Source organism: Gossypium arboreum, chromosome 10 (genome assembly GCF_025698485.1).
Source record: "Gossypium arboreum isolate Shixiya-1 chromosome 10, ASM2569848v2, whole genome shotgun sequence".
In the NCBI taxonomy this organism is placed as follows: Eukaryota; Viridiplantae; Streptophyta; class Magnoliopsida; order Malvales; family Malvaceae; genus Gossypium; species Gossypium arboreum.
The window spans coordinates 33,550,356-33,565,857 of NC_069079.1; the positions used below are offsets into that span (position 1 = coordinate 33,550,356).

General features: G+C 39.8%; 1 long non-coding RNA gene across 1 annotated transcript; it reads left to right on the plus strand.

Annotated features, from left to right (window-relative positions):
• Window positions 1–1,216: 1,216 nt before the first annotated feature.
• On the plus strand, window positions 1,217–2,713 carry LOC128281512 (uncharacterized). The gene is made up of 2 exons (XR_008271731.1): window positions 1,217–1,364; window positions 2,197–2,713. It is a non-coding gene; the product is annotated as an uncharacterized LOC128281512 (long non-coding RNA).
• Window positions 2,714–15,502: the final 12,789 nt, after the last annotated feature.

Consider the following 15,502-nt stretch of genomic DNA (forward strand, 5'->3'; position numbering starts at 1 on the left):
TAAGTGTTTAAGCTTGATTCCCTTTTATATGCCTAAGAGTTAAATTAATATGGCAAGGAGAATGTAAATTTTATTTGGTTAATGTGCCGAATATGTAATGGTTTAAGGCTATAAGCCGATTATGACTATTATGCTTAAGTTGAATTGGATTTGGAAATTTGATGCACTAAATGAGTGTTACAATGAATAAACTATGCCGTATATGTGCTGGTAGAGATATCACGATTTGTGATTATTAAATATATAAAGGAAACCATGATGTGTATAAAATTATTATTATTAGTCTTTTGTGGTAGCCGAATATGGCTTGGCACTAAAGTGATTAAATGTGAACTTCGACGAGGTAAACTGTTAAGAGTGTGGTGCTATAAGACTATGGGCTAATACGATATGTGGATTCGTTTTGTAAAGTAAATTATTCAGGTACGAATAGCCTAATTAAGTACATGTGAATTACATGAATTTGATGATTGGTGTGAATCGAAATGTAAATGATAGTGTTCATATGAAGCTTATATCCGAATGTAGCAAATGACTACTAATATGATATGTTGAATGAGATGTGTTAATTTATGATTAAATATGCATGATATTTGATGTGTATCCAGGCTTAAAGACCCGCAGGCTATATGCTAGAATTATATCCGGGTTAAATCACGCAGGCTTCGTGCTGGTATTATATCCGGGTTAAATCCCGAAGGCCTAGTGCTGGTATTATATCTGAGTTTAAAGTGCCGTAGGTGTAACGCCTCAATTTTCGGGAATCCTGTGAATGTTGGCATAGGTTTAATTATGTTAGTGGGCCTCTAGAAAGCCCAAGCTTAAGATAGAACTCGGCAATTTTAGTTAATTTTTGTTCCATAAGAAAAAAGGGGTGAAATTATGAAATAGGACCTATGTGAAAATGTTTAAAAATGCTATAGGCTAAATTGAAGTGGCCAAATAAATAGGAGTGCAAAATAGGAGGATTTGCATGACAAACCTCCCATTTTACATGAAGTGGCCAGCCATCATGTTGTTGTAGACAAAATGTACACTTGATATCCATAATTTATGGTACAAATTGATACAAATTGATAATAGGTTAGGTAAATGTTCAATGATAATGGGTTAGGTAAATGTTCCATGATAATGGGTTAGGTAAATGTTTCATGATAATGGGTTAGGTAAATGTTTCATGATAAGAATTTCATGTCTTTTGTATTAAAGAATTAAATGGATGAAATATGAAGTTTTATTAAAAGAAAAGGGGTGAAAAGAACAAAGTTTTGTCCATCTTTGCTCATCATAGCTGAAAGTTAGAGAAGAGAAAGGAGAGGAGAAAGCTCTTGAGTATTCGGTCATTAGGAGGAGGAAAATTGAAGGTAAGTTCTTGGTACCTTGCTTCTATTTTGAGGTTCATGAGTTCTTCTTGATTCTACCTTAACTCTTGAAGCATATTTTGATTTTTAGTTGTGTTGTGAGCATTTAGTCATGAATTAAAATGAAGGAAATGGTTGTTGTTTCATGTTCTTTTGATGAAAAATGGAAGATAGGTGAAGTTGAGCCAAACAAATGAGCATGCATGTACCTTAGATGTTAAAGGGAAAAATCAGCTAACATGTTGTCCTTTAAAATGATAAAATGGAGATTATACTTAAGTAAAATCATAGATATATGATGATTGATTGGTGATATACATGTTTAAATAACATGCATGCAAGGTATGTGTGAAAGAGTGATTTGGTAATAAATCTGCTTGGGACAGCAACAGTAACGTGACTTTGGAAAATCACCATAAATTGTGGGAGAAGAATTAGAAGCTGAATAAATTATGTAATTAAAGCTTATTGAGTCTAGTTTCTAATGAAATAAACAAGAACATATTTTGAATTCTGTACAATGAGAAATTTGATTCGTAATGAAGGGTGGTCAGATTAGTCAAACAGTGAAACATGGGAAACTTTGAGAAAATTCTGGTTTTGATTGGATAAACCAAAAATTCTGAACATTTTATGAATTGAAGATATATGAGTCTATTTTCAGGAAAAATTAACGAAACTTGATTTGGAGTTTCGTAGCCCCAGTTATAAATGATTTAGTGACTGTTGCTCAGGAAGATAGCTTGCAGTAAAATTATGATTATGTGGTAAACATTGACAAAAATTTGTTAATGAGTTGCTTATTGATTTCTTATAAGCTTACTATGATCTGTAGGTGTGGTTGGCCGAATATTGTAAGGGGTTTGTAACACCCCAAACCCGAGACCATCGCCGGTGTCGGACACGAGGGGTTAACGAGACAAATCCTCTTAAAGTACCGACCAATTTGGCATTTCTGGACAGGCTGGAAAACTGCATCACCGTCGTCTTAAAAATCATATCTCGAGTTTCAAAACTCAGAAACTGGTTTCGTAAATTTTTCCTGAATTTAGACTCATATACCCATCCATGGATTTATTTTTAGAATTTTTGGTTGGGCCAATTCGTACAGTTTATTAGTTAAAGTCACCCATGTTACAGGGATCGACTGCTCTGACCTTCGCGCGTTACAACTTGAATATCTCTCTGTACAGGGCTTTAATACTGGTTCCGTTTGTTTCTAATGAAACTAGACTCAAAATGGAATCTGTACATATAAGGCATGACTCCTAATTCTTTCTGGATAATTTATGGTAAATTTTCAAAGTCGCGACAGGGGACCCAGAAACCGTTCTGGTCCTGTCTCACAAGAACTTTAATATTTCTCAGTATACTGCTCATATGGTCGTTTCGTTTCATCCATATAAAAATAGATTCATCAAGGTTCAGTTCCATAATTTACTCACTATTTAATTCTACTTCTACTATTTTTAGTGATTTTTCAATCTCATCTCACTGCTGCTGTCCGCAACAGTTACTGCAGTAGACTATGCCAATTTCATGAATTTTTCCTTGGCCTTAATCATCCATCATACATGACACAAATTATGGCCACCTTATCAAAATTTGAGTTTCTAAGACTCGTGGCTATAGGTTCTAGCATCCCACTCGACGACCACATAGGCCATTTTCACATGGCTTAAAGTTTACAACCCACAATTCGACAAAATATAATAGCCTATACATGCCAAATGTTCTTCAACAACAAAAACAATACCACAAGATTTCAGCCGGTGTGATGACTTCAACGACGGTTCCGAGCACGCAACAATACGAGTCCAAGAGACCTAAAATGGGTGACAAGAAAACACCGAGTGAGTTTACAACTCAGTAAGTCATAAGCATTCATCAATCCACCGAGTGAGTTTACAACTCAGTAAGTCATAAGCATTCATCAATCCACTGATAAAGTTACTACTACATGTACAACAAATGAGGCTAGGTACTCGTCCATATCGAATCTATACCATAATACCTCGGACCTTTCGGTCCAATCTCGTACCAATTCATACATCCACATTTCATATTCTACACAACAAGATAATCAAAGCATTTTTACACATTAACTCATTTTCCAGCACAACCATACAATTTCAATCATCACATAGATTTAAGGCTTACCAATTTCAACCCCAAGCATGAACGTATTCTCTATTCGTCATGAGCTCGAGGTACTTACCCGATCCGCTGTCCATACTCAATTCAATGGAGACACACCTCCATATATTTAAAGTACGCACACACAGTGCTTACTACTCGATTTCGCACACTTAGTGCCACGTAATTTAAGCTCGCACACACAATTGCCATACCCTCCGAGCTCGCACACCCAGTGCCGTATTTTTCCAGCTTGCACACTTAGTGCCATATATTTCCAGCACGCACACTTAGTGCCATATATTTCCAGCACGCACACTTAGTGCCGATCTCGTCACCGTACACACGTATTGCCCAAGACACTTAGTGCCGAAAGCAAACTTTCTACACATTTCACTATTTCTTTTACATTCAACAAATGTCATCACTCCATACACATACATTTTCATTCATATATATATATCATCCCATTAAACACAATTGCATAAATTTTACAATCATTTAAGCAATATCAAATACGTGCTTAATGACTTACCTCGTGTTGGGTAAAATAGTTCCAAGTCGGCTACTCGATGACCTTCGTCTTTCCCTTGCTTGATTCTCCTTCTTTAACTCCTTGAGCTTAATCAATAAATCACTAGTTTAACCATCTTGCTAAACATTCATAATTCAACTACACATGCATATGTATGCTTGTATATTCGGCAACCATTCTTACTAATCGCCCATTTGGTCGATTATACACCTAACCGAATATGCACCAAAACTTGATTCAACATTACCTACATACTCACTTTAATGGCGAATATATATATATGTACAATGTCAACTAACATGTTTTAATCACCTAATTTCATCTCATGAACATTTAATCAAATTTTCCCAATCTAGCATATATTTTCACATCCATGTGTAACATCATGTACAAACACATATACACATATATCGAACACAAATTTTACCTATCATGCAACAAGCATAAATCGCACTTATGAGCATGCCATGGCCGAATACATCCCACACCATCCCCCTTTCAATTTTTGGTCATGGTTAAACAAAGAAAACTCCATGTCTTACTCAAGAATGCTAAAAGAAATTTCAAGAGTAGTCAATCCATCATTACATGTATCATCAACAAGCTTCACATTTAGCATGCAATGGCTTTAACACAATATCAACCTTGGCCAAATACCATTTCCATGGCATAACAAGGATTTGAACCATGGGCTAACATGAACATCAAGTTAGCAACTAAAACATGCATGAATCTCATGACACAACCTCAAACATACCTTAATCTTGACACAAGTATGACCAAATCTCCTTCTAGTTCTCTTCTAAACCAAGCATGAAGCAAAAATCCTTCCTTTTTCCCTTAGTATTTTCAGCCAAGATTTGAGAATGGATGAACAAATTTTTTCCTTTCTTTTTCCTCTACTCACGGCAACAAAAGGGGGCATCCATGCTCATTTTTTTCATTTCTTTAATTTTTCTACATAATCCACTAACTAAACATGTTGGAAACATGTTCCTTGCCCATATTCTTGTCATGGCGGCCACTCTTCCCTTTTTTGGGCAAATTGACATGCAAAACCACTCTTTTGCATGCATGTACTATTAGACCATTGTAAGATTAGCCTATCACCTTTCAACAATGTTTCATACAAGTCCATTTTAATAAATTCACATAGAAATGATCAACTTAATGCATGAAACTTTCACACATGCATTTACTAACATCATAAACATAGAATATAACTTTTAATTACTTATAAGACTCGGTTTAATGGTCCCGAAACCACTTTCCGACTAGGGTCAAATTAGGGATGTCACAAGGTTAATACGTAGTTTGTATTTGAATAGTTAGATTAACGTGTGTGGATCTCGTCAGCATATCGTCGCAAACAGGTGTGTAACTGACACCCTCTCATAGACTAGATTGGCAAAAGCCGAAAAGCCGAAATGCCGAAAAGTCGGTATTTTGGGAATTTGCGAGTGTACAAATGCTCGTAAGATAGTTGGGTTTGTATATTTGGTAATCTAAAGTAATAAACTGTAGTACGCGCGATTTCGTACATTTTGATAATTTGGGCTTAATGGGCCAAAGATTTGTTCATGGGCCAACGGCCCAATTCGTAAGTATGCGTGATAAGTGTTCGATAGTACGTAAATAGTTAGGATATGCATGAAAACGCTAAAAGTAGCTAAATTACTATAATACCCCTATGTATGGAAAATTACTATTATACCCCTAGGTGTAAAATTACCGTTATACCCCTAGGGTTAATTTTGACCGAAAAGCATGACGATCGATTACGTATGATGTATACCATGATTATATATCCATTGCATGGGGACATGGGTTATATTATGGAGGAAGCGTTACGGTGGCTATGCCACAAATATTCGATCCGGTGGCTCGCCACAAATATTCGATCCGGTGGCTCGCCACATATATCTGCTACGTGGCCCCGCCACGATTATCAGATCTGGTGACTCTGTCACATTATTCGCTACGGCAGCCATGCTGCAAATTACGTGGTGTGTAGCGATTGAGTGGGTCGAGTTGTCTCCCCACACGTGTAAGGTTGGTACGGGGTGTATACGGTTGGATATGGTTGGGTTTCGCATAAACATGTAATATCTGCTCGTTACATTATGGGCCTATGGGCTTTATTCTCATTTGCTCGGCTAAGGCCAACTTATTCATTTTCGTGGGTTGAGCTGATTTAGACTATGGTTGGGTTATTTTACACATCGAGTTTCCCCAAACTCACCCTTTTATTTTCATCCACGCAGTAATCCCCAACCATAGTGGGCTTGGGTCGTGAGGGAATTCGGAGTGGCCACCCGCTCGAAAGTTTGATTTTCTTCGTGAACTGACATCCTTTTATTTACGTTTGAAGTTTTGGGTTTTAAATGTAATAAGGCCGCTTAATTATTTTTGATGGTTTTAATATGTATTACTAAGATAGGTATTACTTATTTTAACTGTTAAAATTGGATAGCTTTAGGCGCTTTTCAAAAACAACAGTTGATTTCAAAATAACACGACAACAAGCAAAGCTTCCGCAATGAAAGTATTTTCCAAAATTAATCACTTTTCCTAAAAATGACTTAATCAAATCAGTTTCCTAGAAATATCCATAACGTTAAGGTGTGGAAACGGCGGTATGCATGTCTAGGATTGGATCCGAAGGAAGCTTGGTACTTAAGCAGTCCGATGGACTCATCACCTCTTTTCTGGTTTCCTACCTGGTGCACAGCTTCCATTCACTTTAACCCTTAATGAATTAATCTTTTGAACATCAAGTACGATTTTCTGGACTTAGAATGGAAATTGTTTTTTAACGTTTTTGATGGGGCATGCCGGATCCGGTCATAACGTCTGGGCCGGGTTCGGGGTGCTACATTTAGTGGTATCAGAGCCTAGGTTGCAACAACTCGGCTGTGGAATGGGTTTACGAAAACAAAGATTTTTGAAAGCCAAAATTTTATAAAGAATGCGAAAACTTGATTTTCAAAATTTAGATTTTAGAATGTGGCATTCAATCTCGGCTCAAGCCTCGTAAGTATTCGAATTTTTCGAATATTTTCTGAATTATCTGTCTGCATCAAACCCTACTAGGACACTCGGATAGGATGATACTAAAACCATAAGAAAATCTGATAAGAGATTGAAACTGTAGCTAGACTTCAATTCTGCGAAAACAAACTTTGAATTACTGTCTGATTCCTAAAACATCTATAATAAACACTGGAATATTAATTGATGCATAAAAATTCGTAATCAAGATAATATGATATGAGTACAAGAGCTATTCGTGGAAGAGGTCGTGGACGTGGCCGAGGAAGGGCTCGAGCGGTATCTTCGTCTTCGAGACATATGCCGGCGGTGGATGCACCGGTACCACCGGCAACAGAGGTAGAGTCTCATGACCGCTGTGCCGAGGATGATGCCCTGTCACAGGCAATGCTTCGTGTTCTGGAAAGAGTTGCCGGAGCAAGTTCGGGCAACGAAATTTAGGGATCTATTTTTGAATGACTTCGGGACTAACAGAATGGAGATCTTTAGGGGCGTGTCTGGTATAGCCCCGAATGTGGCGGAATATTGGTTGGAGGCCACAGAACGGATTATGGACGACTTGGACTGCTCTGAGGAGATTGTGAGTGGGGTATTTGTACTAAGTCCCTTGGGTCACTCGGTTAGGGTAGACAAACTGTATAGGAATGTACCCTTAGAAACTCAAGGAAAGGTTTTTCCTGGAGATCTGATGGAGTTACCGTTCGGAGAGTTTGACCTCATTTTGGGAATGGATTGGCTTGTTAAGCATAAGGCGACTCTGGATTGTGCTGCTAAACGAATGGTGTTAAGGACCACAAAGGATGAGGAGGTTATGGTGATAGGTGAGCGAAGGGATTATTTGTCCAATGTGGTGTCGGCTTTAAGAGACGAAAAGTGGATTCGAAAAGGTTGTGAGGCCTATTTGGCATTTGTAAGTCAGTCAGAAGAGGAGGGATTGACAGTGGATAAGGTTAGGACCGTAAAAGAGTTCCAAGATGTTTTTCCAGATGAGCTTCCAGGATTGCCTCCGAACCGAGAAGTTGAGTTTGGAATAGATTTATTGCCTGGAACAGCGCCCGTGTCCATCGCACCGTATAGGATGGCACCGAAGGAGTTAGTGGAGTTAAAGGCTCAAATTCAAGAGTTGTTGGATAGGGGCTTCATTAGGCCAAGCGTGTCTTCATGGAGAGCACCGGTGCTACTCGTGAAGAAGAAGGATGGTACAATGCGGATGTGCATTGATTATCGCCAGTTGAACAAACTAATAATTAAGAATAAGTATCCACTGCCAAGGATTGACGATCTATTCGACTAGCTTAGAGGAGCTTCTGTATTTTCCAAGATCGACCTTTAATCTGGTTATCATCAGTTAAGGGTTAAGGAGTCAAATATCCATAAGACGGGATTCAGGACTCGGTATGGTCATTACAAGTTTCTGGTTATGCTATTTGGACTGACGAACGCTCTGTGACAGCCCAAAATTGACCCTAGTCGGAAGGTGGTCTCGGGACCACAAAACCGAGGCATAAAAATAATTAAAAATTTATTTTGATGCCTATAATATGTGTGTGCTCATGTATGACATTTTATGATGATTGATTTAGTGTTATAAGGGTGAATTCCACAAGAAAGGACTTAGTAATGAACATTGAAAGTATGATAGGAAATGTGTGATGACTAATTAAAGCATGCATGCAAAATAATGGACTTGCATGTCAAATTCCCCTTTTATAGGTGGTGGCGGCCATGACAAGGGAGGATGGGCTAAACATGTCATGAAACATGTTTTGTTGGTGCATTAGGGTGAAATAATAAACAAAGGTGTATGGGTGATAAAAATGAAAAAAAAATGTGTGTGAGTGTGGTAACCCCCCCATTGCCGTGAGTTGTAGAGAAGGAAAGAAAAAATTTTGTTCATCCTTTCTTTGAGCCAAAACTAAGGAAGAAGGAGGATTTTGCTTCATGCTTGGTTTGGAAGAGATCTAGAAGGAGATTTGGCTAAGTTTGCATCAAGATTAAGGTATGTATGAGGTTGTGTTAGGAGTTTCATGCATGTTTTGGTTGCTAACTTGATGTGCATGTTAGCCATGGCTCAAATCTTTGTTAAGCCATGGAAATGGTATTTGGCCAAAGTTGTTATGGTGATAAAGCCATTGCATGCTAAGTGTGAAGCTTGATGATGATGCATGCAATGATGGATTGTCTACTCTTGAGTAAGATTTTGAGCTTTCTTTTGTTTTATCATGATTGAAGTTGAAAAGGAGCATGATTGTCATATTCGCCATGATGCATTCATGAGCATGGTTCATGCTTCTTGCATGTTAGTTAAAATTTGTGTTTTGGATGGCTATGGACACCTTGAAATTGCCATGCTCATATATGTATATATATGTTTGCACATGATGTTTTGGTTATGAAGGAAGTGATGAATAAGTTTGTTTAAAGAAGAAGATGTTGAAGAATAATTGTGAAATTGTAAGCACATTCGCCTAGCACACATATGAGTGCTTGATGCTATATTGTAAGTTTTGAGCTACAATATGCAAAGCATTAACTAGTAAAATGCATGCTGTTTTTGTGTGGTATTAAGTGCATAATTGGCCTCAACATGGACAAGTATATTCGGCCTTGGGTAGCCTATTGAAGGCCTTAGCTTTTCCTTGATGCTCGAATAAATTGTATTGAATTGCTTGATGTAGTATAAAATGTGCATGACCATTGTGTATTCAAGCTAAAGGGTGGCCATATGACCATTTAAATTCCTTGTCATATTCGCCATAAGCTAGCACAATGAGGTTTTGATAAATTGAATTTGTTTGAATTAGCTCAAGAGCTAAGAGGGCCACAATTGGACAAGGGGAAGGAAAAAGTGATCGAATAGCCGTAAAAGCCGTTCGACAACATCCGAGGTAAGTCCTCAAGAAGTGACCTTACTTGAATTATGTGGAATGAAATATGGATGTATTGATTATTGATTTATGTGTGTATGAGTATTCGAATGATACCCGGCTAAGTCCCAAGGCGATTATGTTAGTGATTATAATTGTGTTTGAGCCTTAGTAACGAAAATAAATATGTATGTCCAATGATTATTGATGTATGTGTGCATGAGAAATTGATTGATATCCGGGCTAAGCCCCGAAGACAATTATGCTGGAAATTATAACCGGGTTAAGATCCAAGGCAATTGTGCTAGTGGCTACATCCGGCTAAGACCAAGGTATTCAGACGAGTCATTCTATCCGGCTAAGACCAAGGCATTTGTGCAAATCGTGATATCCGGGTTAAGTCCGTGAGGCCTTGGTGCGGGTTACCATAACCGGCTATGTCCCAAGGCGATTGATCGAGTAGCGACATCCGGTTAAACTCGAAGGTATGTGATTTGAAAATTATAAGCTTGCTGGAAAATTTCAGCTAATGCACTTGTGAAATTTCCCAATGACAAGGTAAGTGCGGTGTGTGCTTTGCGCTAGGAGTAAGAGTGTGAATATCCGCTCCTATGATGGAACGAGTTATCGGCCTTAATGAAGCCGTTATTTGTGTATGAACATAAGAGTTGGGATGGTGAAGTAAGTATGATTATGAGAATGTGCATTAATGAAATGATGCATTTAACTATGTGAATGTATTGCTGTAATTAGACTTGATTATATTCCTTGAGACTTACTAAGCATAAAAATGCTTACTCATTGCTTTGGCTCTCGGTTTTCTAGATTTCGCCGATAGCAATCGGATTCGGGATCGTTGAAGTCGAAGTCATCCACACTATCAAGCCCCCATTTTGGTATAAATTCTTGGTTGAACTTGAAATGGCATGTATAGGACTACCCCTTGTTGGTTTAAATATGTTATGATGTATATGTATACGGCCATGCGAAAATGGCTCGTAATAGTGAAGTATCAACTTAAACTATTTGCGGTTTGTATATATATATATGGTGTCATGATGTGACTATGAATTGAAATGGGAATGTTGGTCACATGATCAGCCATTGGCATGGTTAAAATGATCATATGTGGACCTATGTAAGGCAAGACTAGTTGGTTCATGGAGACTACAAAATAGGTAAGACCTACCTTAAAAACAGATGCTGCCAGCTGCAGTAACGTGAATGTGAAAAATCACCAAAATTTGTAGGAATGGTATTAAATAGTGAATCAGCTATGTAAATGAACATTGATGAGTCTATTTTCATATGGAAGAAACGAAATGGTCATAGGAGTTACATGTTAAGAGATATTAAAGCTATTGTGAGACAGGGCCAGAACGGTTTCTGGGTTCCCTGTCGCAACTTTAAAATTTACTATAAATTATCCAGAAAGAATTAGGAGACATACCTTATATGTACAGATTCCATTTTGAGTCTAGTTTCATTAGAAACAAACGGCACCAGCATTAAATCCCTGTACAGAGAGATATTCAAGTTATACGGCGCGAAGGTCAGAGCAGTCGATCCCTGTAACATGGGTGAATTTAACTAATAAACTGTACCAATTGGCCCGACCAAAATTCTAGAAATAAATCCATGGATGGATATATGAGTCTAAATTCAGGAAAATTTACGAAACCAGTTTCCGAGTTTTGAAACTCGAGATATGATTTTAAGGCGACAGTGACGCAGTTTTTCCAGCCTGACTGGAAATGTCCAATGGATGGGCAAAACAAGTGAACTTGGCTTGCTAACCCTCGTGTCCGACACGGCGATGGTCTCGGGTTCGGGTGTTACAATTTTATTGGTATCGAGCCACGGTTTAGTCGATTCTAGGACTACCGTGAGGTGTTTGGGGTCTAGCTATACATGCCATTAAATGATGAATCGATAGTGTGGTGATTTCGACAATTTGACTTTGAGTTTGTTATAGCAATGGATCCCGATCCCAACCGAGCAATAGCTGATGATGTGGAGAGTGTGGCGCCTGCTCCGCACAAGGGACAGCGCCGCGGACTCTCAACCTATGGCCAGCAATCCGAATGATGAGGCTAGGCAAGCCTTTTATAGTGTGATGAACGAATGGTTTAATCAATACATTCGAACTAACACGGCTGTCCCACAACCTCCATTCCCGACAAATGCAACCCCAGACCTACAATACCTCCCAGAATCGACCAAATAAGGTCAAGTAAGCCCCAATCGATAGGATTCAAAACATGGGGCCACTGAATTTAAAGCTACGGATGATGATGATGCCGAACGAGCTGAATTTTGGTTGGACAACACTATCCGGTGCTCGATGAGCTATCTTGTACACCGATGAGTGCTTAAAGTGTACCATCTCCTTGCTACGTGATTCCACCTACTATTGGTGGAGTACTCGACTTCGTGGTACCTAGAGAGCAAGTGACTTGGGAATTCTTTCAAACCAAGTTCAAAAAAAAAAAAAAGTATATCACAGAGATTCATCGACCAAAAGCGAAGGGAATTTCTTGATCTTAAGCAAGGTTCTGTGGTTTGCGGTTCGACTAGGAACGAAAATTTGTGAGGCTTAGCCGACACGCGAGAATGCATTTCGTCCGGCTATTATGTGTAAACGCTTGAGGATGGGCTGAATGATGATATAAGGATGTTCGTTGGCATTCTCGAAATACGAGAGATCGTAGTACTTGTTGAGCGAGCTTGTAAAGTCGAAGAGCTTAGAAAGGAGAAACAAAAAGCTGATGTGGGAACCGGAGAATTCGAAAGAGGTCCTCGGAAAGTCTCTTCAACAGCAATCAAGAGATTTCGAGATGATGTGAACCGGTCTAGAGGCGCTTTGGGCTTTTCTAGACGAGGACGCGATCGACCCCTGTGACCACACGAGTCACTTTGATCGCCAGGTGGAAATGATCGCCGAGAGAGGCGGAGTGTCAACATTGTGGCAAATGGCATTCGGGAGCTGTTGGTTTCGTGATCGCTCCTGCTATAAGTGTGGATCGGCCGACCACTTTAGGAAGGATTGCCCGAGGATGCTTGAAGAATGTGAGTCGAGTGGAAACTCGGGTGCTACCATCGCCGAGGTAGGCCACCTAGAAATATGGGCAATGTCGTTGGCGGTCGAGAGGATCTAGAGATGCTACCATCGATCTGAGGCTCGTGCTCTGCGAGGACTTATGCCATACGCGCACGCCGCGAGGATGCCGCCTCTCCGATGTCATTACGGTGCTTTCACTCTTTTCAATACTAATGTGATTGCTTTGATTGACCTCGGTTCTACTCAATCTTATATATGTGAAACCTTAGCATCCAAAGAAGACTTTGCCTATTGAGTCTCATCGAGTTTGTAATTCGGTGTCAAACCCTTGGGTCATTACGTGCTTGTCAACAAAGTGTGCAAGAAAAGTCCCTAGTGTTCCGAGGTTCTTGTTTCCGCGGACTTGATGCTTTTGCCGCTCGATGAATTCGACGTTATTCTTGGTTTGGATGGGTTGACCATGCACGATGCGGTCGTAAATTGCAAAAGCAAGACTATCGATTTGAGGTGCGCGAATAACGAGATAATTCGGGTTAAGTCTACGGACTTAAAGGGTTGCCACCGTAATATCGCAATGTTGGCCCGAAAATATGTAAGAAAAGAGTGCGGCGTACCTTGCGTCGTGCTTTCGATGACAAGGAATCGAAAAGAAACCCGAATCTGCGTGCGTGGTTTGTGAATACTGGATGTTTTCCAAGAATTGCCGGGTTTACCACTGCTCGGAAATAGAATTTGGCATCGAATTGGTACCGGTACCACTCCAATTTCGATAGCTCCGTATCGTATGGCACCAACGGAATTAAAGGAGTTGGAAGCTCGCTTGCAAGAATTGGTGGATAGAGGTTTTGCTCGCCGAGTTTTTCGCCTTGGGTGCGCCGGTGTTGTTCGTGAAAAGAAGGATGGAACCATGCGGTTGCATCGATTATCGCCGACTTAATAAAGCGACAATAAAGAACAAATATCCGCTTGCCACGATCGATGACTTGTTCGATCAACTAAAGGAGCCTCGGTGTTCTCGAAAATAGATTTGAGATCGGGCTATTATCAATTGCGAATCCGAGATTCGGACGTACCCAAGACCGCCTTCGAATGAGATATGGTCACTATGAGTTCCTAGTGATGCCGCTTTGGGCTCACTAATGCCCTCGGTATTTATGGATTTAATGAATCGGATCTTTAGACCATATTTGGATCGATTCGTAGTCGTGTTCATTGATGACATCTTGGTCTATTCAAGAAATGAGACCGAACATGCTGAACACCGCGGTTAGTGCCGCAAATTTTACGGGATAAGCAATTATATGCTAAGTTCAAGAAGTGTGAGTTCGGTTAAGAGAGGTTAGCTTCTTGGGTCATGTGGTATCTCAGATCGGTATTCGAGTCGACCAAATAAAATTTCAGCCATACTTAATTGGAAGCCTCAGAAATATTATCGAGGTTCGAGCTTTTTGGGGCTTGCTTAGGTTATTACCGACGATTTGTAAAGGCTTCTCAACGATAGCCACGCCGATGACGGTTACTCCAAAAGGATGTTAAGTTCGAATGGACGAGAAATGCCAAAAAGTTTCGATCAATGAAAACTTATTTGATGAAGCCCCAATTCTAGTGCAACCCGAGTCCCAAGAAAGAGTTTGTCATCTATAGCGAGCCTCTCTACTTGGGTTAGGTTGCGTATTAATGCAAGAAGGTCGAGTTGTGGCCTATCGTCGAGGCAATTAAAGCCACATGAGAAAAATTATCCGACTCATGATCTCGAATTGGCCGCCATCGTATTCGCCTTAAAGATTTGGCGACATTACTTATTTGGTGAAAGGTGCCATGTATACTCGGATCACAAAAGTCTCAAATATTTGATGATCCAAAGAGACTTAAATCTGCGACAAAGACGTTGGCTCGAGTATGTTAAAGGATTACGAGCTGGTCATTGACTATCACCCGGAAGGCGAATGTGGTTGCGGATGCCTTGAGTCGTAAATCATTATTCGCTTTTGAGCGATGAACGTGCACTTGTCTGCTTGATCCGATAGTGTGTTAGTAGCTGAATTGAAAGCCAAACCACTATTGATACATCAAATTCGAGAAGCTCGAAAAGTCGACGACGAGTTGGTCGCAAAACGGGCCGAGTGTGTTCGAACAAGGATTCGAGTTTCAAATCGATGATGACGATTGTTTGAGGTTCAAAAGTCGTCAGTGTGTCCCAAGGAATTGAACTCATTTCGATAATTCAATGAAGCCCATTGTAGCCAAATGGCAATCCACCCGGGAGTACAAAGATGTACAATGATTTGAAACGTCGATTTTGGTGGCATGGTATGAAGCGAGACATCTCCGACTTTGTTTCAAGATGTTTAATATGTCAACAAGTGAAAGCGGAACATCGGTGCCTTCAGATTACTTCACCAATCACGATACCCGAGTGGAAATGGGATCGAGTCACAATGGACTTTGTATCCGGACCGCCATTGTCGCAAGTAAGAAGGATGCGGTTTGG